Below are 26,755 nucleotides of genomic sequence, written 5' to 3'. Positions count from 1 at the left end.
ATCTCTGAAATACTTATTAACGTGTCAGAAATCTATCAAGCAAACAATCTATTTAAACATAATTAAAGGCATCCATTTATGATGGTCTCTCCTTATCACTTCAGACTCATTTATCAGAGATAATAGTCAATGGGTAGTCGTGCATGTTATGAACCAACTGAGAAAAAGTCAAACTATCTGCAAGAATCCTTAGACATAACACTAATTTAAAATGCCTCCATTTTTTGGATTAGCTAAGGCAGTGATTTCCAATCAGTGTGTCACAAGAATGTTTAAAACATGCAATATCTGACTAGTTAGTCAAGGGCACTGACCTCTTTTCCCTTAGATTGTCAAATAAAATAATGACAACACAACAATAGCCATTCAGTGTGAATACCTATTTTTCTCAGATCAGCAAAAACTATAGTTTTTGGTGTGCTTCAGAATTTTAATAATTAGCTTATGTGTGCACAAAGATGAAAAATGTTCACAATTACTGAGTTGAGGTGACAGAGAAGTGCCCTTCCCCTTAATTTTGCATTGCAACTCATACGGCTTCTTTATTATTATTTTATTCATTTCCAGCATAACACACCAACAAAATATTTAGAACATTCTCAGAAAATTATTTGTGATGTATCTCTAGGGAGTTGGTTAAAATGTACTACATTATCTATTCATTATTATATACCACAGGATCATGTTTTAGATGACATCAGGCTTGATTGAATCTTGAAAGAATATTTCAGATAATGTTAGAGGTAATTGGATCTTTAAGGAATAACCATCACTACCCCATCCTTGTGCCTGTAAGAAGCCAGGGAGAAAAGGCCTTGTAATCACCCCTTACATGATGTCCTTCTGTCCAATACAATGGGGCTAACAGCAGAGAACAATGACTCCTCAAATGATGCCAATTACGCTGCCAGGGGAAACTACTTCCAGAGCCATTTCTATTAGTTAGCATACAGGTAGTTGAAACTTAAATCAATTTAGCTTAAAAAAATACAAGGTTTGATTAATTCATAGAGAAATATGCAGAGAGAGAGAAATAGAGATGACATCTTCAATCTAAAAAGAATCATGTAATAACTAGAGAGAAAGGAGACTGTGGACCAATGGGATGGGGGGAATGGAGATGGAAGGAGACTTTGCTTTTGGCCACGGGCACATGATGTAGGTACAGAGGGTGTCATGGTAAGTTGTACACTTGACACCTATATGATTTTGTAACCAATGTCATCCCAATAAATTCAATAAAATAAAAAATAAATGAACAAAAAGAATCAGACTAACATATTTCATTAACCATATTGATGCTAGAAGGCATTACATCAATGCCTTTTAAGTTCTGTGGGAAATTATTGCCAACTTAAAATATTAAACCAATCATATTACCAATGTTCTGAGTACCCCTTTATGCAAAACCAAGGGACAGATTTTTCTTAGATTTGTTTGCACCCCACTGCAAAATATTACATGGTTCTTAGGCATTGTATCATCTAACCAATAGATTTCCTGTTTGGTTTGAGTGCTAGGAAGCTCTAAATGATTTTAAGAGCATTTCAGAATTGTGAAAGATATGCTGTTAAATACATGTTTGTCCTTATTTTTCTCAAAGTTATTTTCCAATTTCACTACTCTTTTCTACTGCTTTGAATATTTTCCAGTTTGCATTTTATTCTGTGATAAGTGTGCCCATAGCCACAAATCCTTTCTGGAATAAAAATGGACTTGTTTACAAGTACTTTGACAGCATGACAAGTGATAAGGTAGTGTTTATATGAAAATAGCCAATAAATAACATATTTTGGTAATGTCTTTATCACCCTCATTAACATAGTGATATCTTACTCTACATAAAATTTAAAGCACAGAGTTGCAGGGTATATGAGGACTAGACTCTAGATGCATGTAAAAATTTGAGTGTAATCAAAATATATTAGCAAAACTTCCTAAGAATGTTTGCCAATAAATAAAGTTCCTATCCTGCATTAAAGAACCATATTGTATGAAAAATAGAGCTTTTAATCTTGGGTTCATGTTACCTCAAGAGATGCTTGTACCAGCAGATTCATGTGGAGACTGAACCTAATGGAAGAAATATCTGATCACAGCTCTCATCTCAAGAGGATTTAGGAGTACAGGTTCATTAAGTGGTACAGCAGACAAAATGGCTCATAACACTTAAATTATTTCTTTTCCTCCCTTGGAATCAATGTAAATTAAATATATATATATGATATATATTTGGATCACAGATATATTATGATCTGTAGGATAAATGATTTGGGATATAGACATGTCACCATTTATATATGTATATTCTATTAAAGGGAGGATGCTGTGATTTTAACCACCAATGTCTCCCACAGTGCTGAACACATAGTAGGTACTCAAATATTTATAAATGCCTGAGTGCAGTGTCTATGTATACATATATATAATTATGCACGCACAAAAGTAATAAATTATTTTCCAGTCTCATTGCAAAAAGAGAATTGAATAGCCTCTACTTAAAATGTATTCCTTAATGACTTAAACATATTCAGAACAAAAAGAGGCAAACCTGAATACATTAACCTGACTATATTAAAAGGTGCCATCTTCCACCTAGTTTTATCTACCTAATATATAGTCGGAGAAATTGCCTAAATGATCTCAGCCTCATACAGTTAGCCTTGTATTGTTAGACAAATATATTAAAAAAAAGTCTTCATGACCTTGAGGTACACAGAGTTCTTAGATATGACACCAAAAACTTGACTAGAAGAGAAAAAAATATATGAAAAATTGGACTGAGGAAAATATTTGCAAATCACATATGCAGAAAAAAGACATAAAAATATTAAAGAACTCTCAAAATGCAACAAAAAAAGAGGAAAAGTTGAAAACAAATGCATCAATACAATATTGAAGAGGAAGAACACGGTTGGAGGACTGACTCTACCTAATGTCAAAACTTGCTAAAGTTCTACAGTAATAAAAAACAGTATGAATATTGTTGAAAAAGTAGACAAATAGATCAATGAAACAGAATAGAAAATACAGAAATAAACCCACATAAACTTAGTCAACTGATTACTTACAAAGGAGCAAATGCAATGCAATGAATTAAAGATAGTCTCTTCAACAAATATTGCTGGAAAAATTGGATATCTGTGCAAAAAAATTAATCTAGTTTTCCACCCATTATAAAAATTAACTCAAATGGATCACAAACCTGAATGCAAACTGCAAAACTATAAATCTCCTAGAAAATAACATAGGGGAAAACCTAAATGACCTTCGGTGTGGTAATTACTTTTTATAAACCATACCAGAGGCATGGTCCATGAAAGAAATAATTGATAAATTAACTCCACTAAAATGAAAAATTCCTGTGCCATAAGTGACAATATCAAGGGAATTGGAAGACAAGCCAGACTGGAAGAAAATTTTTACAAAGGCACATCTGTTAAAGACTTGTTAATCCAAAATATAAAGAAAACTGCAGGGTAGGGCAAAAGTAGGTTTACAGTTGTGAGTACGTAGAACACAGTTTATTCTCCAATTAGTACTTAATAATTATTCTATTATTTCCATACAAACAACTTGAAACCTACTTTTGCCCCACCTTGTATTCAAACTCAATAAGAAAACAATAATTCCATTAAAAAGTGGGCCAAAGAGTTTAATAGACACCTTTCAAAGACGATAAGCAGGTAACAAAGAAGAACATGAAAAGACGTTCCACGCCATATATGCCACTAGGTAACTGCAAATTGAAACAATAGTGAGATATCACTATATTTCTGTTAGAATAGCAAGATCCAGAATACTGACAATACCAAACACCAGAGAGGATGTAGAGCAACAGGAACCATTCTTCATTCGTTGCTTTGTTGGAATGCGAAATGTTACACTCACTTTGGAAGATAGTTTGGAGCTTTCTTTTGGCAGAAATCAAGATGTCTTTCAGTGGGCAAATGGATAAATAAACTGTGGTAAATGCAGGCAATGAAATAATATTCAGTGCTAAAAAGAAGTAAGCTATGAAGCTATACAAAGAGATGGAGGAAACTTAAATGCGTACTAGTCAATGAAAGAGGATAATCTGCAAAGGCTAAAAATGCTATGATTCCAGCTATAGGACATTCTGAAAAAAGCAAAAATATGTAAATAATAAAATGGTCAGTAGTTAAGGGAGTTGGGTGGGAGGAGAGATGAATAGGCAAAGCATGGAGGATTTTTAGGGTGGTGAAAATACTCTATGCTTGATAATGATGAATACATGTCATTATACTTTTGTAAAAAAAATATAGAATATACAACACCAAGACTGAAACTAAAGGTGAACTATAGACTTTGGGTGGTTATGATATGTCAATGCAGGTTTATCCTTAGTTTAAAAAAAATGTACCATTCTGATCAATGATGTAGATAATGGCAGAGGCTATGCCTGTTGGGGGTGGTGAGGGAAATTTATATGGGGAATCTATACTTTTCTTTCAATTTTGTTCTAATCCTAAAACTAAACTACTCTAAGAAAAAAGCCCCTTTGAAAATATGGGCAAAAGATTGGGACACACACTTTACTAAGGAAGACATATAGATGGCAAATAAAAATGTTCAACATTATTAGCCATTAAGGAAATGTAAATTAAACCATAATGAGATACAAAGACAAACCTGTAAAAATGGGCTAAAAAAAAAACAGGACAAAACAAAACTAACAACACGAGGTGACGGGAATGATGCAGAACTACTGAAAAAAACATGTATTGTTGGTGAGAATGCAAAATGGTGCAGACGCTTTGGAGTCTAGTAAATAAATGTTTCTTCCCATTTCCAGTGGGTGGGTGTGTGTGTGGAGGGAGTGGAAACCCAACACCAACAAGCAATTCTCGGACATCAGCTGTCTGTCCTACAATTTCACTCAATTTCGACACTATCTACCTGGAAGTAGGCTCAGACCCCACAGGCTAAGAAGTCAGTCCTGCATGACTGCCCTGTCCCCCAAACTTCAGCAGTCACAGGGCAAACCATCACCTGTTCTTCTGACCAACTGCTTATAGATCCAAGGTCCCAATGACCCTCTCCTGGGGTTTGATTAATTTGCTAGAGTGGCTCAGGGAACTCAGAGAAACATTTTACTTCTTATGTTACCAGTCTACTATAAAAGGACATAGCCTGGGAACAGCCGAATGGAAGAGATGCACGGGGCAAGGTACAGGGAAAGGGAATGGAACTCTGTGCCCTCTCCCTGCACATCGCTCTCCCCACACCCCATGGGCTCACCAACCCAGAAGCTCTCCAAACCCCTTCCTTTTGGGTTCTTACAGAGTTTTCATTTCATATGCATTATTGATTTAATTATCGGCTATTGATAACTGAATTCAATCTCCAGCCCCTTAAGGAGTGGGACTGGAAAGTCCAATCCTCCAGTCACAAAGTCGATTCCTCTGACAACCAGCCCTATCTTTAGTTGCTTTTTAGAGCCTTCTCATGAACACCTACAGACACCTTTATTGCTCTAACTGGGGACAAGACCAAATGCATATTCTTACTATAAATCACAATATCACAATCAGTTTTGTCAATTTACTTATAAACATGCACCTATCACATGATCTGTCGATTGCATTGCTAGGTATTTATCCTAGAAAAATGAAAAATGTGCTCACACAAACACTTGGATGAACCTCAAAGTCACTAGGTTGAGTAAAAGAAGCTAGTCTCAAAAAGCCACACATAGTCCAATTCCATTTAGGACATTCTGAAAAGGCAAGCACATGGTGTCAGAGAGCAGATCAGCAGTTAGGGGCTGGATGTGGAGGTGGAGGCTGCAACAATACAATGGTAGCCTGCAAAAGTGATTTGCGGTAACAAAGCTGCTCTGGGTCATGAGCATGGTGGTGGGTACACAAATCTATGCATGTGTTGAAATTCACTGAGCTATATACACACTCAAAAGTCAATTTCACCAATGTAGGATTTAAGGAAATATATTACATGAGCACCTTTGGAGAAGCAGGGCTTCTCTTAGAGTTAAAACCTAAAAGAGAGTTTCCCCCACAAATCTGTTTTTAGAAAACACTGTGCTGAAGTGAACAACACTGCAAATACATTCTTGTGGCTCCAGGTTCACCAACCCATGCACATAATGCAATCGAATTTATATTAATGAATCTTGGTAGCTCTGGGTCTTCTGCTCCTACTGGAATTTCAGTCTCTGAAAAGATTGTATTTTTTTCTCAAGTGTTTCTAATTTTCCATATTTTCATTTAGAAAGCTATTCTGGTGGTTGCTTAGAGCTGACACTATGGCAGGGGTCTGTCACGGGCTGCATAAAGGTGAACTGCTTTCATTAGCCTAATTGCAACTGTGTCAGTGGTGTTCCAGCGAATGTCCTGAACTTCAGGTAGCTGGATTATGGCAAACCCCATCAACAAGTATCACACTGAGCACCTGAAATCTTGAGGTTTTGATTGACGCCTTCCTTGCTACAAATGTTCAGGGGCCTGTCGTCTTCCTATGGTCTGCACCCCACCCCCATAATTCCAGATAAGATTGCATATGTGCAGATACCAATTCTGATTAAAGATCTCTTTCTTTTTTTTCCTAAAAGGCTTCTCAGATACTATGTACATCAACAACTACTAATCATTGCTTCAAATGAGGGGTGTCAGCTAATTCCCCTACAAATATAATAGTACATTTTACAGAGTTGCTTTTAATAACTAACTGCAAACTGAGCATGTACCTAACAGTAAAACACAACTCAGAGTGTTTGATGCAGTAAGATAACTGTGATCACATGGTTCCAAAAGGTATACCATGTTTTAGAATATTGAGAACAGTGAATGAATTTTATACCTTGTACGCAATGTTCCCAAAACACTTTTCAGCAGACTTTGAGTGAGGGCTGGGCATCAGCAGTGGCGAATATGAAACCTTATGCTCTGACAAGGGTCTGGAGTGTAGACTCACTGCCCTGGGTCCGTGATAGAAGCAGCTGCGTGCTCTGCAAAGTCAACCAAAACAAAACTGTAGCAACCCCATCTCATACAGATGGATTAAAAAAGATATAAAGGGCAGGTCTCTGATTCTGCTTATGAATTAATCACACAGCCTGAAAAGTTCTATCAGAATGAGCAAACATTTCTGTAGAATCTTAGAGATTAACACAGCATCATGATTAAGAAATTAAGCTGTGGATTCAAACAGACCTGGGCTGGAATTCAGTCCCAGATGCTTGTTAGCTGAAGTAATGTGTTGTCTAATCACCCTGGCAATGGGTTAATTGCTTTATGTCTCACTTACCCACTGTATAAAGTGGCAATAATAATAGCCACTATGGCCTAGGTTGGTTAAGATTCACTTGAGACATGCACATAAAGTGATCAGCATAATGCTTTGGATAGAATTAAATGCTAAACAAACACATTCAGAATCCTGTGATCGAATAAACATAAAAATGTTGGGGTAAATTAATTTAAGCTGGCTTCAAAATTATTTTCATAATCTTTATTTTCATTGTAAATTTGCAAAAGGATGCAGCATTTCTCAAAATAATTTAAACATAGAACCCTTGTTTCTTAGAGCATCCCAAAAGAAACGCTGTGCTATAGAACCTTCTTTAATGCTACAATATTTTGTCTTCTATGAGTATGTCAGATTTTTATGATAGCCACTTTGATTTAGCAGTTTTGATAAAACCATCATTTTTATGCATAGGATATTTTAATATAAAGTATGGATGTAGGTACATCAAAATGTTTTTTCCCTTAATAACCGGATAATGTGCAAAGTACATAGCCTGACCTTGAACCAGTACAATGTCCACTTTCTACTCTATTCATTCCCATTTCATTTTAGAATTTTTATGAGACTGTGTTAATTTTATAAACCAGAGAAATGTATCTATTTGAGATTGAGTTATGTGATCTCAGTTTTCTATCCTGAAGAAACAATTTTAAATTTTATTTATGGCATTGTATTTTATTGAAACAACCAAGAACAAAATTTAATTGAGAATTGACTCTACAGTTGACAGCTGGGTGCAAGGGATCTTTTTATGGACCAACAATTTACTCTTCCCTTTCTACTCCAGTGCCGAATATAGATTCAATCAAACAAAATTACCACAATTAACAAGTATATACAAAGCAGATTAATTTGTCTTCTTGATTTTCAAAGAGAAAGCAAACTAAAGTCTATTAGTATTCTGAAATGATTATTGGAAAGCAAGTAGGGCCATCATAATGTTCATAAACTAATTAGTAAATGTGAGACGCAGGTCACTCAGGGTATCAGAGAATTCATTTTTAAAAAATGAGCAAGCATTCTCCTTAAAACGATTGAAGAGCTTTTCTGAATGTTTTGCTTAAACATAGTATGTTTTGGGTGGTGCCTACCCATGAAGTCTTCCCTCCCCCCATCTCTGGTCAGAGACCAGAGACCAAACCTCCCCTCTGACTGCTACCCACTTCTCTGAGACTCTTCCCTGTCCTAATCCTAACCCTCACTACTCTTTGTCTCTAACCTCCTGTAGCCCAACCTTATCTTCAAGACTTCATCAGGGCCAAGAGGGACAGTCAGCGATTGGATATGGCTCAGGGATTAGTGAGGGTATCAACTTTCAGTCCTGGTTTCTGTGGCAACACGTTTTCTTGTTGTTTTCTTCCATTTCTCTGAAAATATTTTTCAGATTCTGTGTCCAGTTAATCCTCCTTGACCTTATTTTCGGTTGTTGTTGTTTTTAATGGTCAGTTCTGGGTTCTCTGGTTAAGGATACCGGACACACAAGGCACAAGACAAGCAGGGAGAAATTCGGACTGCCACTGCCCATATGGAACCTATGAGAAATCTGAGTGATGCGTGTATCACTAACTTTAAAAAGAATGACACCACTTCTCCATTTCAAACTCAAATAGCAACAGTTTACGGGACATTTTCCATAGAGCCTTGCTCATAGATTCATAGATTTGGGGGGTTTGTTTATCCTGAGTCATTCTAGGAAGACCAGGTAAATCCCCTAAAAGCATGAGATTAGGACTCTCTAGTATTAACTAAATAGTTTCCTTGCCTGGAAGTCTGTCATTAATACAGTTACGATGGAATTCGATCAGGTTACCTTTCTTCTCTTTCTCTTTTGTTTTTTTGAGATTAGAGAATACGTTTGTTTGTTTTTGCTTTTGCCTTGTTATTTAATTTATTGGAATAACACAGGCTAACAAAATTATACAGGTTTCAGGTGCACAATTCTACACCACATCACCTGTATTCTGTGTTGTGTGTTTGCTACCCCAAGTCACATCTATGTCCATCACCATTTATCCCTCTCTACCCTCCCCCACCTTCTCCCCTCCCTCACCTCCCTCCCACCCCATAATTACCACACCTTGTTGTCACTATCCAGTAAAGGGAAAGAGTAGATGGCAAGCCTGCTGTTACCCTTTCTGCTTATTTACTTAGTTCTGGTGTGATGGTGAGCACGTTACTCAAGCTTTCCATGCCTCAGTTTCCCCCTGTGTAGATGAGAAGTGGTAATAAGTTTCACCAAGGGGTTGTTGTGATGATTAAATGGTTAGTACATATAAGGTTTTAGAAGAATGACTGGCATCTGATGAACTCCCTGAAGTAAATTTCTTGTAATGCTAGTCTACATCTCCCCTATTAGATTCAGGGTTAGATTCGCCACACATCTAACTGCCTGCTTCACAACCTCACTTGGATATTTCATAGGGATTTCAAGCTCAGAGACAAAACTGAGTTCATAATCGCTTCTCCCATCCCTCAAACCCACCACAATTGTGCTTTTGAAACAGCATTTGTTCTATTGGAGAGTAATACAGCCATTCATATAATAGCTCTGGAAAGAAACTTCACAATCAATCCTCCAAACTCCTTCTTTTCCCATATAACTTGATATCTATGTAGATGGCTACTGCTCAAATATGTTCACTTATCTAATTTTTTTTTTTTTTTTGCCAAAACCTGATTCAGGCTCCCTTGGTCTCTGAACTGGATAATTTAAAAAGCCTTCTAACTGGCCTTTCCAAATTCATTAATATGCTCTACCCTTTCCCCTACTGAAAGGATCAATCCAATCATCTAATTAACCTACTTAAAGTGGTCAATGGTTACCCGTCACTTTTAATATAGAGACCAGATCCTCACTGTAGACTCACTTCCCTGCATCTCCCAGACCTGCCTCCCTCATGAAACACATCTATTGCTTGCTCCTTTCTTGCCTCCATGTTTTATTTCAATTCATTGATTGAGTCACTATCCTTTCTGCCTCATTGTGTTCACACATTCTGTCCCATATTTGGAATGCCCTCTCCAACCTCTGACCCAGTTAAGTCCTCCTCATTCTCATGAGTTCAGCGTGAATATGGCTCCTTTAATAAACATGTCCGTGACACTCAGGAAACCTAGGCATTCCTCCCCCTCATAGCCTGTATCACAATGACAATTAAATAAATATGTAATTCTTAATAGGTGTGTTTCTCCATCAAAAGGTAAGCTCCATAGAGGAAAATGCTGTGTTGGCTTTACTTAAAATGGTATCCCAAGCATGTACCTCAGTCACTGGCCCTTATTTAAAATAATATTTTCAGTTGTCCCACAAGGCAAAAGGTTGAAGGTTCAATTCCCAGTCAGGGCACATGCCTGGGTTTCAGGTTCCATCCTGGTCAGAGCACGTACTAGAGGCAGCTGATTGATGTTACTCTCTTACATGAAGGTTTATCTCTTTTTCTTCCTCCCTCCTCCCCCCTCCCTCTAAAAATAAATAAATAAATTTTTTTTAAAAAAAACTAGTATTCTTGTTTTGTCCTTTGCAAAGCCACAAATGAAATGGCTTGCTTTTAATAGTAGTAAAATTATGTGTTTGTGATACCTATTGAGGTGGCTACACCACAATGTCATGACTCTAATTGTTTCATACCAGAGAAATATCCCATATTATATACAGAAATATATAATAGTTTTACAGTGCAAACTCCTGGCAAATTTTCCAGGAAATGTTGGTCTTATATAACACCAGTTGATAAGCGTTATAATTATTTGGAGATAAGATACATAGATTAGAATTCAGCAGCTCCCAAAGATGTTTTATGTGTTAGAAGAGTTGTGTTATTTATGATAAGTTATCTATTGCTGCTACTAATAAGATAAGACAGTGAAATTATCACCACCTTGGAGTATCACGCTTATTTTTCTGTCGGAATATCAGTAGACCTTGAATCTTGATCTACCAAATACAATTTCATATCACTAGCATAAACAATTTATTAAAAAGGAAATGGGAAAAGAAAGAAAACTTTCTCAAAGCAGTGCCTAGACCACCTCGATAGTCAACCTGCCCATCAATAACTCAGTTTCGGTGACGTTTGTAGCCTGTTCGAGTTGTTGCCCAGGAGCTCAATTTGGTATTATGCTACTTACTTAATCATTCGTTGCTGTCAGAGTCAAAGGCTGAGTGAAATTCAGCAAATAGACCAATATAAACTAGAGACACTCTAATTTTGTTCCTAACAGATTTTCCCATGAGGTAGCAACAGTAGTCAGTACTGATCTATCCATCTGCTTAAATTCTGCCTCTCCCTCAGTAGTGTGCTGTCCTAAGAAAATTAACTTGGCAATTTTTAAAAATGGAAGCCAAACTAAAATTCAAAAGGCATGTTTAGAAAACTCCTCAATTTATTATTTAAGAGAAGGTGCTCCTTTTAAAATTAGTAGCCTCTTATCTGAGCTTATTCAAAAGTTCTTTATCATTAAAGATAACTTAACTGGAAATATTTAAGGTCATTACTCTGAATAGACATTGAACCATCTAGGTAACAAAAAAAAATCATCACTGAACAATATTTTTTAAAGTTGAGATTTATAATCAGTTGCGGTATTATTAATCATACCAAATAAGAAAAAGGAGTTTGGGTACCAATAAAGTTCCAAGTACCTTTTTTTGACTATAAATGTGAAAACCATACACTTCCCACAATTTACTGGAAGCCAAGAAGCACATTTAGTATTCAATTCAGTCCTTTCTTTTTTTAGATTTTATTTATTTATTTTTAGAGAGCAGGGAAGGGAGGGAGAAAAACGTCAATGTGTGGCTGCCTCTCCCACGCCCCCTACTGGGGACCTGGCCTGCAACCCAGGTATGTGCCCTGACTGGGAATCAAAAGTGACCCTTTGGTTCACAGGCAGCACTCAGTCCACTGAGTCACACCAGGCAGGGCTCAGTCTACTCTTTACAGCAAAGCAAAACCACAAATCCCAGAACTTGGGTTATCCCTCATAATGATTCTCTAATTTCTTTACAGAATTTTTTTTTCTGAATTTTTCCAGGTGAGTTTCTGATAAGAAAACAAACAAAAAATAAAACAAAACTGTATATTTGTTCATTAGCTCACCAGGTGCATAAAGCAGACAATCTCTTGTTGGACAAACTGTCTGTACAGGGAGGATATTCTGCTTGTTTCTTGAGTAGGTGATGCTATTTTCTGGTAGGTGAAGAAAGCTATCATCTGTCAGTAATCTCCATGAGCAAACTCCAGTGGTCTCATTTTTCAGAATCCTTGAATAGCATTTTCAGTGCCCTTGAACCAAGAATTTACCAATTTTTCAAAGTCTTCAATTTTATCCCCACATTTATTTTTATTAGCTTCTCCAAGAAGTTTGTAGTTCCCTATCCTTCCAAAGTGATTTCCCCAGCTGACCACTTTGCAAAGGTGAATTTTACCTGCCACTGTGAGTTAATTTCAAGGAGGACAGTGAAATATACAACCAATCATTTATCAGACTGATATAGCCCAGAACTGGCTAACTCAGTTCTTGAAAGATCCCACACTTTGCATTAATACCAGTGTCTGTGCAGCAGGCACCAAAATGATTAATTGAATTCTTCATTGATTTTGCATATATAGACACTCTTATGTCCTTATCATCTCATGATAGAATTTCTTTTCTTTCCTTTTGTTTTCTTTTGTAAGTAAATTGTATGCTGCTTTATGAAGAAATAAATTCTGAAGCAAAACCCCACAATTTGGGGAAGTTAGAATTGCTATTTTAAGGTGTTGAAAATTGTCATTTTCTGATATTGAATACCCTCAGAAGAAGACAACCAGTCTTTTTCCCTAATTTTCTTGTAGTGTCAAAATTTGAAAAGATGTTGGTCTACTTGTGAACTTACTAATATTATTATTGAAAATTGTAGCCAAATATCTTTCATACATCAGTAATGCCTAGCATAGGTGGGTAGTATAAACTAATAGTATGTTTTTATGTACTTATTTATATCAAACAAACTGTAAAAAAAAGACCCCCAAATTTCATGAATACTAATCCTACATTTTTAGTTCTCCCTAGAATGAATAAATAAATTTCTCAGACTATTTAGAGATAAAAGAAAACAGAAAAGTTTCATGTAGACTAGACACTATGAATGAGCAGACGTCCCTGTAGATTTTTTGAGTATGAGAGTCTGTTGTAACTCATTAAAGCTAAAACAGAATGTCTATTAACAAGACAACTTGCTGAAACCTATGTCTTCAGAGAGATATAGAATAAATCCACTTCTAAACCATGAGAATACGAACACTACTGTGGAACCACAAATGGGCAGAAGTCACTGCCCTCCTTTATTATGGAAAGACAAACACTCTTAGAAGGATGAGGATAATTTTCATGACTACGAGGATTTAACTTAGAAAACATGAGTGAGCTCTGTCTAATAGGATACAACCAAGCACATGGTGCAGCTCACTTTGATAGTCTTATAAAAATCCTGGGAAAGCCTAATTCTGTCCCAGGAAGTCCAAGAACTGTGGTGCCCTCGGTCTAATGTCTTGCTGCTCCTCCGGACCAGTGTCTTGTCTCCCACCTTATTTCCCACCTTAAAACTACAATCCTGCACATTTAGACCAGAGAGAGCTCAAGAACACTGTCTTATCCAAGTCTCCCACCAGTGCTTTCTCCAATGCTGACTCTGAGGACCCCCAAATGTAGTGACTTTTCAATATCACACAGCTTTTGATGTAGAGTTGTTATCAGACCTTATGGTGAACCCATGGGCTTCTTGATTGTAGGATCTTTGTGTTATTCCTCTTTGAACTCCTAGAATTCATCACAACACCATACATGTTAAAGACAGTTATTTTAGCATGAACACAATCTATTAATAATAACATATGGTTCCTTAAAAACAGCTTTTATTTCTTTAACCAGTCATTCTTAGAATTTGTTCTGGGTCCAGTAGCATCAGCCACAGGTTGGCATTTCTTAGAAATGTCCATTTAAAGGCCCTGCTTTAATCCACTAGGGCTGCCATAACAAAATACCATAGATGATTAGATTAAAGAATTGAATTTTATTTTCTCACGGTTCCAGAAGCTGGGAAGTCTGAGATCAAGGTGCCAGCTAATTCGGCTTCTGGGAAGAGGTCTCTCACTGGCTGGCAGACAGCCACCTACTTGCTCTGTCCTTGGAAAGTAGAGAGAGAAAGTTCTGGTGTCTAGTTCTTTTATCATTGGGACACTAGCCCTTGTGGAATAGGATCCCATCCTTAGGACCTCATCTTGTCCTTGTCACTTCCTCACAGGCCCTACCACCAATTACAGTCATACTGGGGATTAGGATTTCAATATATGAATTTCAAGGGGACATAAACATTTAATTCATAATAGGCCCCAACTCAAATTGAATGAACCAGAAGCTCTGGGCTTAATAAGTTCTCCAGTGATTGTGATGCACACTAAAATCTGAGAGCTGACCCCAAGGGAGTGGTGGTGTTCAACGCTAGTTACCCATCAGAACTACCTAAGGAATTTCTAAGACATGTCAATACCTGGGGTTCACCCCACAACAATAAATTTAAGATGTCTGTGGGTTGATCTTGAGTCCTGATATTTTGGGTACTTATTTACAAATAAGTTAATTCTTATTTGTAGCCAAAACAGCAAACCACCACTCTTATGCCGAACTCTTTGTGTGCACATATAAACTATTATAATAATAAATATAACATATTTCTCATTTGGGGGAAGATATGTCTATGTCTACATGTATATGTATATTTACATCTATATCTATACCTGTATTTGTATCTATCTACCCCTTAACAATTCAAACATTAAAGTCAGGAAGACTAGACATCAAATTTTATTCTTGTCCTTGCCTTTGATTTTCCATGTCACATTAGGTGGGTTAAGGAACTTCTCTGAAACTCTGTTTTTTCTTGCATAGGTTGCTATGAAGTTTAAATAAGGTCACACACACAAATTGCCTTGCAGAATGCCTAGTATATATAGGCAACAAATAATTTTAGTTTTCTTCTCTCTTTTCCCTGAAAGCATTCATACCTGCATTTAGTAATATTGTAAGAGTTGTTTTATCTAGATGTATTTCAGTTAATTTGTGAAAGCAAAATTCGAAATGCAGAATCAACATCCTTAATAGCGTTTCTAATCCTATTGTTTCCTAAGCTTCTAAGGACTGATTCCTTTGTCTGTGTTATTTTACTGATTGTTATTTCACTATTGTCTGAGGAACAGAGGAATAGTTAAGAATCGAAATAACATTGAACTCTACCTTGTTCATTTAATACTTTGTAGTGAGCGTCCCCGTTATCACCCTTATTTATTAGCAAGGAATTGTAAAGAGCCTTGGATCTCCCCCTTCCCAGAATATTGTATTTAACTAAGCACTGAGATTCAGAGTAAAACACTCTCCCTTCTATTTTGCCAACAGCACCTTGACATCCTCAGGAGCATCAGTGCTCTGAAAGAAATAATTTTCACTTATGTTGATGTGCAGTACACGTTGTCCTAGATAATTTGTCATAAAGATCTTTTTGCAGAAGAAAATATGACACTAGGAAAGACTATTTCCCATTATAGAGGTAGAACAACCAGGAGGGCAGATGAGAAAGTGATTTATATAAATGAAAGAACATGCCCAAACCACAGAGAAAAATTCATCTGGGGTCGTTATCATGAGCTTGATTATGTCTGCCTGCTATTTCAATAGAAATCAAAAACCCATCTGACCTTGCCTAACTCTCAGCAATATTTTGAGTAAAAACCATGAAAAGCTATATCAGGTACATTGAAAAAAATAAAAGTATTGTCAACACATTGCAAATATTTCACTTTGATCGTTGTTGGATGTAAGAAGATGTTACAGTAGAAAGAAACTTACACAGGAACATGGAGACAGTTATATTATTACAAATAAATAATGAACTAATAATAAAACTAAGTTGGTTTCTGAGTCTTGATAGACTTATCTACAAAGTGAGAAAACTTTACTGCATGACCTCAAATACCACTTTCAAGTTCCAATGTCCTGGGATGTGATAAGACTCACCACGAGGTTGCTCATTTCTATTATTCTGAGTTTGCTTTGGAAATTCTTAAATCATTGATCATCATTTTGATATTTAAAAATACACCAAAGCTTACTTCCATATATCATTTTAGAGTTATGAAAACACTCCAGTGATAAGGTTATTTCATTAAAATAAGCGTGTGTTTGGACATTACTCAGGACACTAAAAAGGAAATGAAAGCAATGGCCCAATGGTTTGAATTCATTAAGTTCTGCCTGAGGAAGGATTTACATATGCATCGTATATGGAAGAATAGGAAGAGAAATCAACTCCCACCCCCGCTGCTTCCCCACTCTTCCTAAAGTCCTAACAAAATGCCATTGTTTAATGTTTAATGAATTCCTACCAGTAGATGACAGAAGGCAAAATATAATTAGCAAGGTCAATAGAGAGGGAAACCCAGAAGGGCTGGTAGAAGATGTGCCACCACTCAGGAGAAACCAAAAGATTCCAATCTATGAAACCTTTGGGATGCTGTGGAATATTTCCCTTGAGATATTAGAGGCACCAGGGTCGCTCCTTAGCCAGTTTCTTTTTTTTTTTACTTCAAAATTAATGAAAAAGGGGAAAAGTGCATTTCTCTGATGCAAAAAAGAAAAAAGTGAAAAATAGGTAATAATGTCTGTGTGTTACAAATAGTTTATAAATTGCAAGGCAATTTTTACCAGGACAATATTTAACTCATCTTTCCAGTCCGTCTTATTGAAAGAATTGAATTATTTCTTCCATTGAACTGAGAATTGGAAGAGGAAGTCAGGTTGCTCACAGAATTTCAATATCACCCCTAACAAATCTATAATCCTGCTTCTGAGTTAGAAACACAGAGCTCCAAGAGAAATGTCCTAAGGCTTAAAAGATAGTGTGTGTTGCAGGTCATACTCAGAAGGGGGAGCTGGCACATGGAGCAGAAAAAGAGCGAAGGAGAGAAATGCGTGGAGGGAAGAACTGACTAATGTACATAATGCAGAAACTAATTCTGTAGGCTTGGGCTAATGGAGCTAAACAAAGATAACTTTGAAAAGGTGTGGAATATTACTGAAAAATTAGCTAAACTACTTGATATGCAATTAACAGTCATTTTGCCCTCCATGAGACGTTTTATTTCATTTTCTAAAACGTCTTTTTCTGGAATAAGGTTACTATTTGTGGAAGCATTAGTACATTGAAACATAGCATTTGGGACTTCTTACTCATTATTAATGACTTATCTTTTCTCCCAACTTCTCACTTGTCTTCATAACAGGCTAATGTAAAGAATGACCCAGAAAGTTAAAAACACGCCAATCATTTCTGCACCCACAAAAATGAAATTAATATTGTTCACAATGATCGAATGTTTAAATATTTATGATTTGTAATTGATCTCTCACCACCTTCTGAATATACCTAGGATTTTTTTCTCTCAAAAGAAATATAAAGGTATTATAAATAGTCAACCTTATCTTGATTGTGGTAATAATTACACATTTCTATTGGCCAAAAATCATTGAAGTGTATGTTTAAGAAGTAGATTTAATAATGTGTGGTATTTTATCTCTATAAACATGACTTTTTAAGTGCCCAGAACTTTTAAAAAATGTATATAGTAATAAAAAGTTGAAGTCAGTCTAATTAACATTTCAAGAATCAGCTTTAAATGAGTTATAACATGTTCATGAAGCAAAATTCAAATGACACGAAAGGATATATGGCAAAATCTGTCATCATTGTTTCCTATTAATTTCCTACCCTATTAATTTCCAAGGGACAACTGCCCCTCTAGTTTTATGAATATGTTTTTAGAGAAAATATTTGCTATATATGACTAGAGTATGTAAATACTCCATGCATGTAGACTTGTACATGTTTTGCATACACACAATAGGAACGGGTTCTATACCTTGACTTTTTGCACTTAATATATTTTAGAGATGATTCTATGCCATTGCATATAAACCTGACTCATTCTTTTTCATAGATATTCCATTTTAACAAGATCCTATAAAGACATCTTCACCCATTCCCTTTTAGATTATAATGTATGTAATATTTGTTTTAACATGTTGTTAATCTCTTTGGTAACTGTAGCAAAATCAATGTACTTACTACATATATACACACTTCTGTACATCTGTGGTGTGCCTATATATGTAGAATAAAGTCCTAGGAATAAAACATTGGGTCAATGAGTATGTGCATTTTAATTTTAATTTTAATAGGTATTGCAAAGTTTCCTTTGCATGTGTTATACTATTTTATACTCCTGTCTGCAAGTTTGAGCATCTGTTTATCTATATTCTTGCCAATAACAAATTGTCATCAAACTTTTGTTTTGCTAATTTGATAGATGAAAATGCAATAGTATGATAGTCACAACTTGTATTTCTCTCAATGTGAGTCAGAACAAGCATATTTCCATATTTTTTTTAAACTCTGAGTTTCTGGATGATAATTAAATGAGCGATCAGTTTACAGTAATTCATTAGGCTGTGCATTTATGCTTTAATCACTTATTTGTAATTAGTGTTTTCAAAAAATTACATTTCCCAGCCTCACTTCTACCGTGGCTCCCAAGTGAAGTTTAGATTCTGTCCGACCAGTGCTCTTGCACATGATTGCTTGAAGACAGAAATGAGAGGTCATATTTCCTTTATTTCTGCTGCTCCTGCTTGTTGGTGCTGCCAACTCTGGTCATGCAGGCACTGGGATTTTCTGCGACAGATTTGGGAATGGTCCCAGCAACCAGCCCTCCATTTCAGACACAGGAAACAAATCCCCCTTTGGCTGACACTCTTTGCAGGTGCCATATGGCCCTGCAGCAACAGTGACATGTCCCTGATCCCTTGATGAAATGTTGTACATATTTGCCTACCAAACACTGACTTATAGAGCATTCCTGTAAATATGAATGATGTCAGTTACCCCTGAACAAACTACCTCCAGGCGTCTTGTGCTAGAGAAAGAAACAAGATACCAGGTTCTGAGGAATTTTCCCAGGTTCTGATGCTAGCTAGCCCCTTGAGGCTCAGAGTTGTGTATTACGAGTGTTACTGATTTTAGCTCTATTTCTCCCCGGCCAACAGAGAGCAATTTTTCTCCTTTGCCTTGCCTCACAGACAGACTGCTTCCTACAAATATGGCACGTCTCCGCGTTTCTTTATGTAGCACCTTCTCCCTGCTAGTCTACGTTAGACAGTGAAATCCAATTAAAATTCATGGCCAGCTTACACCACCTCTATCCATTGTTCCAAAGGAGGGGGCTGTTCATTTTGACTCATGGGATAAGAAGTCAATTACTCTGAGAGCTGTGAGAAACTAGCTGGGAACCACAGCTGCCGGCATCTCTTCTGGCATCTCTTCAAGTCTTATTGACAAAGTTGCCCATTTTTTCCTGAGCACAGGGAGCAACCACACTAAACCCTGCCATCTTCTTATTTTAGTAACTTTCAGTAGCATAAAGTGTGTGGCTCATAAGCACATCAAAATATATATTTGTTCTATAAGAGTAGATTGGGTTTAAAAAGTGATTCCAGATATATTTATTTTTAGTACCAGAATTTGTTAAACATGACTATCATGAAAATAAGAAGGGAATTGGGACTGCTGAGAATATATCCCTAGCCTTTCTGGGCTTATTTTGTCAAATTAAACCTATTTTTTTTCTTTCCTCAAATGTTTCTTGGAGTCTAGTGCACACAAAAATTCATAGTGATAAAAATCATTGGCTTATTGTCCCCATTTTATTCCTTTGCCCTTTTAATTTTTTTATTTAATTATTTTTCAAGTACCGTTTTCTGTCTTTTACTCCCAGCCCAGCCCACCGCCGCCCCCCCCCCGTGCTCCCCACCTCCCTCCCACTTCCACCCCCCTTAGCTATTGTCCATGTGTCTTTTATACTAGTTCCTCTAAATCCTTCCCTTTTTCCCCCTGAAATTCTCTCCCCTCTCTCTTCTGGTCACTGTCCTCCTGTTCTCTATTTCAGTGTCTTTGTTTTTATTTTGCTTTCATGTTTGTTTTGTTGCTAGCTTCCTGTTAAAGGTGAGATCATATGGTATTTGTCTTTCACCACCTGGCTTATTTCACTCAGCATAACGCTTTCTAGTTCCATCCATGCTGTTGCAAAGGGTGGGAGCTCCTTCTTTCTTTCTGCTGTCCTTTGCCCTTTTCAAAATCTATCATTGGATTCCAAACACCAGTCCACCGTATTTTCAGACCATAAGACGCACCCTGCTCCCCAATTTGGGAGGAATAATGGTGTTAATGCTGCTGTTGAGTTCCGTTTACATTTACAGTGGTGAAATATTATGTTATTCATGTTATAAAATATTTTACCACATTTTTTGCTTCAATTTTTTTTCTATTTTTCTCTAAAACCTAGGTGCATCTTATGGTCCAAATAATATGGTACATCCAAGCTTTGTTCCAGAATACATGGATAACAATCTCCAGGAGTGTGGCCCCAACAAAGTATTTTAGTAAGTTACTCAGTTGATTCTAATGCCCAGCCAATTCTGAGACCTACTGTCGTAGATTATGGAATCTGAAGCCACCCAAAAATTCTAAGTCTAACTTAAAAGTATTTCAAGCTAATTTCATCTTTATACCAGCAATAAGGCATAACAGCCAAATACAAAGGCCAATAACATAGTGTGTCTCAGATTCTGTGCACATGAATACAATCGGTAAACTCACATTGAGGTTAATCTCTGTGGTAACACAGAAAAGCAATTCAGGCTCAACACATTTAGTTTTATATATTTTTAAAAACATAAGATTTGGGACATTATCTATTGGACGTAACATCTGCTTTTAACAGAGTGACAAAAAGAGATGACCAGGTGTATCAAAAAAGTCAAACTTGTCATTCATAAATGAATACATCTACTTATAGAAAAAAGTGAAAAGAAACTATTTGGAGAAGAAAAGAAACTGGGACTGTCTACCATGAATTTGTATTTGACGATTATTTTGACAGCATGCCGAAGAGAAAACCTAAACATTCCATTTACGAGAGACAAAAAAAAAAAAAAAAAAAAGGCATGATTGTTTGTTTTGTGATTCACAATGTTTATGCTCTGGAATCATAGAGAATACAACACTAGAAAGAAATAATCCAGTGAGAGGGTTTGGGATAATACCATTCAACCTGAATTTACTGGTGCTATGCACTAAGAACTTGGCTAAATGTTTCTTCTATGTCGTTTCAATCAACCCTTTGTAACAACTCTGTGAGTCAGTATCATCTCCATTCTGTGGACGAGGAAAGGAGAATCCCGTGGTGTTAACTTACCCAAAGACACGTTGCTAAAAAGTAGCAAAGAAAGGGTCACACTTGGAGGCCATATAACTATTTCGGTGCTTTTTCTGCTACAACAAAACTGCTTATATTTTATACATGTTGGGCTCTCTTTAAACTGTTCTCTCTTCTGCAATTCGGCCTTCATTCATTTCCCTGGCATCTCTAATCTCCTCATTCCTTCTTTGATACATCTTTTCATAACTGGTCACATCACCTTATTTCCAACCACCCAAAACATGCAACCTCCTTGGGCTCTTAGAGTAATCTAAGTAACATGTGAGGACAGATATCAGGCTGGTTTGTGGAGTTGTAAAAATGTAGATGAGCTTTATGATGCCAGTGCAATGGTTAAAGTCAGTTCAGAGAAGTAAACATACACACAATTTACATAAAGGATGAGAGCCTCTTTCTCATTCCACTATGGAATCCAGATTTATGTCTCCTGCCTTCTAATTGTTTTGAAAACTACACACCATGATAAAAATAGGACCTGTTCAGGAGAGATGGGAGAAATGAGATTATAAGTAAAAAACATAAGTCTCCAGCTGGAAAGTCTTGCCCCGCAGGGCCATGTTCAGTAATCTTGTTTATTCTTTTTCTTACAAAGCTTTTCATATTTTTGTGTGACAAAGAGGTACAGACTTATTAACAATGAGGAGGAGGAAAAAACTTACCTGGATGCATTCTTGAGATATAAGTCACCATGTGATGTCCTCTCCATTGTCCAAAATCCACCCAGAGAACATCAGTTCAGCACTGACCTTCACCCTGTAAATAATGACAGACTCATAAGAACTGTGTGTGACTGGCTTCTGCTCTGAGTGGTTGGACGGCACAGGGTAGCTATATGGTTAGTACGATAAGTACTTTGACTATAAATCATAAGAATCAAAAATTTCCCTCACCAAATTTACAAAGTGAGCAGGATCATAGTAAACTCCTTCATTCATTCATCAACAATGAAACACAAATGAGATAGCTATTAAGGTCCAAATGAGTTTGAGATACACACTATAAACCCTTTTTTCTGTGCTGTTTATTGAAATTACATCTGTGGATCACTCTTTTAAAGCTCGTTAAGAATGCCAAGGAGGAATGTGGAGCTTACTTTTAGACACAACAAAATGAAAATCCTGAGTCTGCAGTCTTCCTAAGCTCCTATAAATCTGTTTCCTCAAAAGTAATGTTAGGCTTATTTTGGTACCTGTATTGTATAAACTTTTGCCAAAGAGCGAATGAAATAAACTAGTATCCAGTTCACAGATGCAAGAGTAAATGTTAGCTATTGCCCTTTTTTAACACACCTTGAGAAGACAAAGGGCTTTCAAGGTGCATGTCCATCTCTATTTACAACAGAACCAGGCTGGATGGCTTGTTTATGTTCTCCATGATCCAAAGAAATGGAGGACTGGATGGCAGTCAAATAAATAGCTCACCCCTTCCCCACAAGGAGGCGAAGCACTGCTTTGAACTCTTTTTCCTTTAGTAATTTGAAACCAAGAGTCGAAATTAAATCACACATGTCAGACATAATCCATTGTTTGCTTTTACCTCTTATGTGCCATTTGAAAGATGGAAACAGACATTTTATACATTATCAAAGTGGCACGGCATACTTGCTCACACTGCTGACTTGAGAAACAGGAATTTCCTGGAAGGAAATCAGTTTCGAGCATGGAGCAATGCCAAGACTTGCCATAAAACAACATCTTTGACGAGACGTTTTGCAGATCATCTGCTATATCATTCATTTATATCATACCGTATGCAGAAATTTAACACCTTCATTTAGTACCAGCCCTTGTAGCAAGATTTGATGCAAGATGCTGTCCAAGAGCAATAGCAATAGTTTACAGAGGTGTTTGAATGCTTACAAAACTTATTTCCTGGAGACACGACAGGAGACTCTAAGCTGATACGCACCGCAGAGACGTTACTGTTGAGTCACCCCCTGCCGCCCTGTTTCTACCACAAGCACATACATGACGCTGTGTTCCCACTGCATCCTACAGATTTTGCATCCGTCCCCAACAAAACGCTATCTTCATCAGCATCACGACCACTCTCACTATTGTTTGTATTATCATTACTATCTCTACTGCCTATCTTCATCACTTCTCTTTTTCCTTCTTCCTTCAGAATTCCTTCACCTCTAATTTGTTTTACAGAATTAAATAAAAACAATGGTATTTGTCTCATGGTAACCTCATGAATATCTTCCCTCCCCCACACGCAGCAATTTTCCTTAATTTCTGAATCCCCAAAGAGAATGTATATGCCATCTTCCCAAGCAATTCGGTGTAGCAGGACCGAAGAAATGATTTCACCATGGAATTATTTGCATGGTGCATCATTATTTAAATGTGATCTAGGTTTCCGTCCACTTTACGTTTTGATTGATGGCATACTTTAGCACAAGGCTGGGTGTGAAGTCTCACTGCTGGCCTCCAAGTTGCTGAGTTGAAGACAGAGATGCCCAGGACAAATGGGTAGTCTCAACCACAGGTGTCAAAGAGCAGGAGTTGATCACACCTAATCCCACTCCCTTTATTTCCAAGAGACCTTATTCAGGGAGCCTGAGGCATGGGACTGGGACACCCTGTGTCCTTCATACTGATTCTTGAGGGGAAACAACACCACTCATCATTAAGAACACGTCTTAATTAGAAAAATGTCCCCTAGCACAGGAGATAAGTAAGCTGCAGGTTAGCTCTCACTCCTAAAAACCTATCTTTGGAGAGAAGAGGATACCTGATATAAACTGCTAGAGGGAAGGAGCAGGAGTCTATTTTCTGTGCGTCCTCTTCTCCGTGGGGACGGGGGAATGACGGCATGCCCCACAGAAATCAAGGATGTACTCCCTTGTTATCTCTTTGCAACGTGTGCGAGAAGACAGTAAAAACTGAGATAATGTTTAATATCTGTGGGCGAGCCATCCTTCAAAGAAGGACTTTTTTAAATCATCACTTTTTCTCTTATCTGAATCAGGTTCCCTGCTGCTTAATATGATCTTAAAGATAAAACCTTTCTCTTCACTTTGATTCAATAAATTTTACCACTGTAAATATTCTAAATAGATAGTATTATTTCAATTGTAATATTGAAAGATAATATTATTTCAATTATAGTTAGAACCCTGGGAGTTAGAGCTTGTTCTTCCTTCCCTAACATATATATGATCCTCTTTTATGACAAGGAGGAATTCTATATATCTTCAAAGATTTAGAATCTGAATATAGTTTTCACTCACAGAAAAACTTTTCTTACCCCTCTCTTTACTATATGGCTTCCTAGGTCATCATAGAAGGAAGAATAAATGAGAATGAAATATACACACACACACACACACACATATGGCTTCTTCTATAGGCCAGACCTGGACACGGTACTTATCACTTCCCTTGTATTTTATTACTGAAACTTAGACACATGGCTCTAATGAAGGCTCAGAAATGTAGTCTAGCTGTGTGTTGAGATAAAAAGAAAATAGGTTTGCTTAGAGATATTCTGTCCCTGTCACAAGATGTCAAAACCTGACAGATAAGTAATAACTGACTTAGAAGACAGAAGAAATCAGATACCCAAGCCTGACAGAAGAAAAGGAAGAGACTAACACAGAGAAAAAGCCGAGGTCCAACAACCTGCAGAACTTCAGACAGACTCCGAAATTAGGAACTTTCAGGACCTCAGAAACATGCATGTGAGGTGGGGCTGGAAAAAGTAGATTGTAGAAGATTCACATACATAGAAATCAGATTCAACAGATATCTTACCCCATTCCACTTTTCCAAGTGACTCTCTACCCTCAACTCCAGAAAGAGAACAGATTTTATTTTATAAAGATGCTTGGATTTCTGAGAATAGGAAAGAGGTACCCTATGAATCATAAGTTGATTTTTCAAAATCAGTATACATAATGCTGTGGACTACAAGAGCCCCTTTGCTTTATTAAGTTCAAAACCACTAGGCACCAGGATTCTACCACACCCGTCTCCAGATAGCTGTCTGAATATTACTCTCTGGGCACAGGCCCAAAATTAAATGCCTATCAATATTCAATTATAGGAAGATTTTCCAATAAAAATGTTCATCCCCTGTCTAATAATTCTCCAGGTAAATATGTCCACATGATGAGTGTCCTCACCATGCACCCTCATTCTAAATTTCCAATCATGTTTTATGTGATTCTCTCTGAAGTATGTACCACCAGCCAAGGGTCAACATACATTGGAAGAAATCCCATAATGTGGAAGACACAGATCAAAACCAACAGCAAATATGACCTTGGAAAGGAAGACATTACAGAGAGCAGAATAAAAACATTTTTGAAATGCTCGATAATATCCTTGAAGAGAGAAAACTGAGCAAACATTAAAAAGAACTGCATATCCTCAGAGGCATAAAAAATAGAACATGCATATGTAAAGGAACACTCAGAGAATAGAAAGAACTTTTAGAAAGTTAAAACATTAATAGCAGAAATGATATAATAGTCAACATGGAGAAAAGACAGGTATGAAACAAATAAGCACCACTTCCTATCTCTGCTTTCAACGTCAAGCTTACACATCCAATCCACAAGCTTCTATGGAAGGTGTTGACTAAGTTACTGGAACACTTATTAGAGAATTAGACTATGTACCAAAACGAAGCAACTTGCATCAAATTCCATGTTCTGCCCTCCCCCAGTTATTCATGTTACATAAGCGCCTATTCTCTTTCCCATATTTTGTCTCCAACACTCATGTGTGTGGCAACATGGTGTGGTCCAAAGAGCACACACAGCCTTCGCATTGAAAATAAGAGGATTTGTTTTGTGACCTGACTTTTCAAATGGGCAAACTTGATCAATAACTCGAACTCCTTAAACCTCAGTTCTTCGTCTTGAACGAGACAGTGGAAGATGCCTAGTTCATATGATGAGAATTAAATGAAGTAATATATGTCTCTGTCCTGCACAGTGGCATAAAGCAAGAGACTAAACAACATGAAAGCTGTTTTTTTTTCCTTTAAGAATATGGGAAATTCTCCGTCATAGTCCACTGAAAAGGAAAACCAATGTCATCTACACTACAACAAATAGTCCTTGAAGGGAAACATTTGTTGAAGGAGAA

This window comes from Artibeus jamaicensis, unplaced genomic scaffold, assembly GCF_021234435.1.
Source record: "Artibeus jamaicensis isolate MK-2021 breed Jamaican fruit bat unplaced genomic scaffold, CSHL_Jam_final contig_1998, whole genome shotgun sequence".
NCBI classification, from domain to species: Eukaryota; Metazoa; Chordata; class Mammalia; order Chiroptera; family Phyllostomidae; genus Artibeus; species Artibeus jamaicensis.
Note: the sequence above shows the minus strand (reverse complement) of the source record.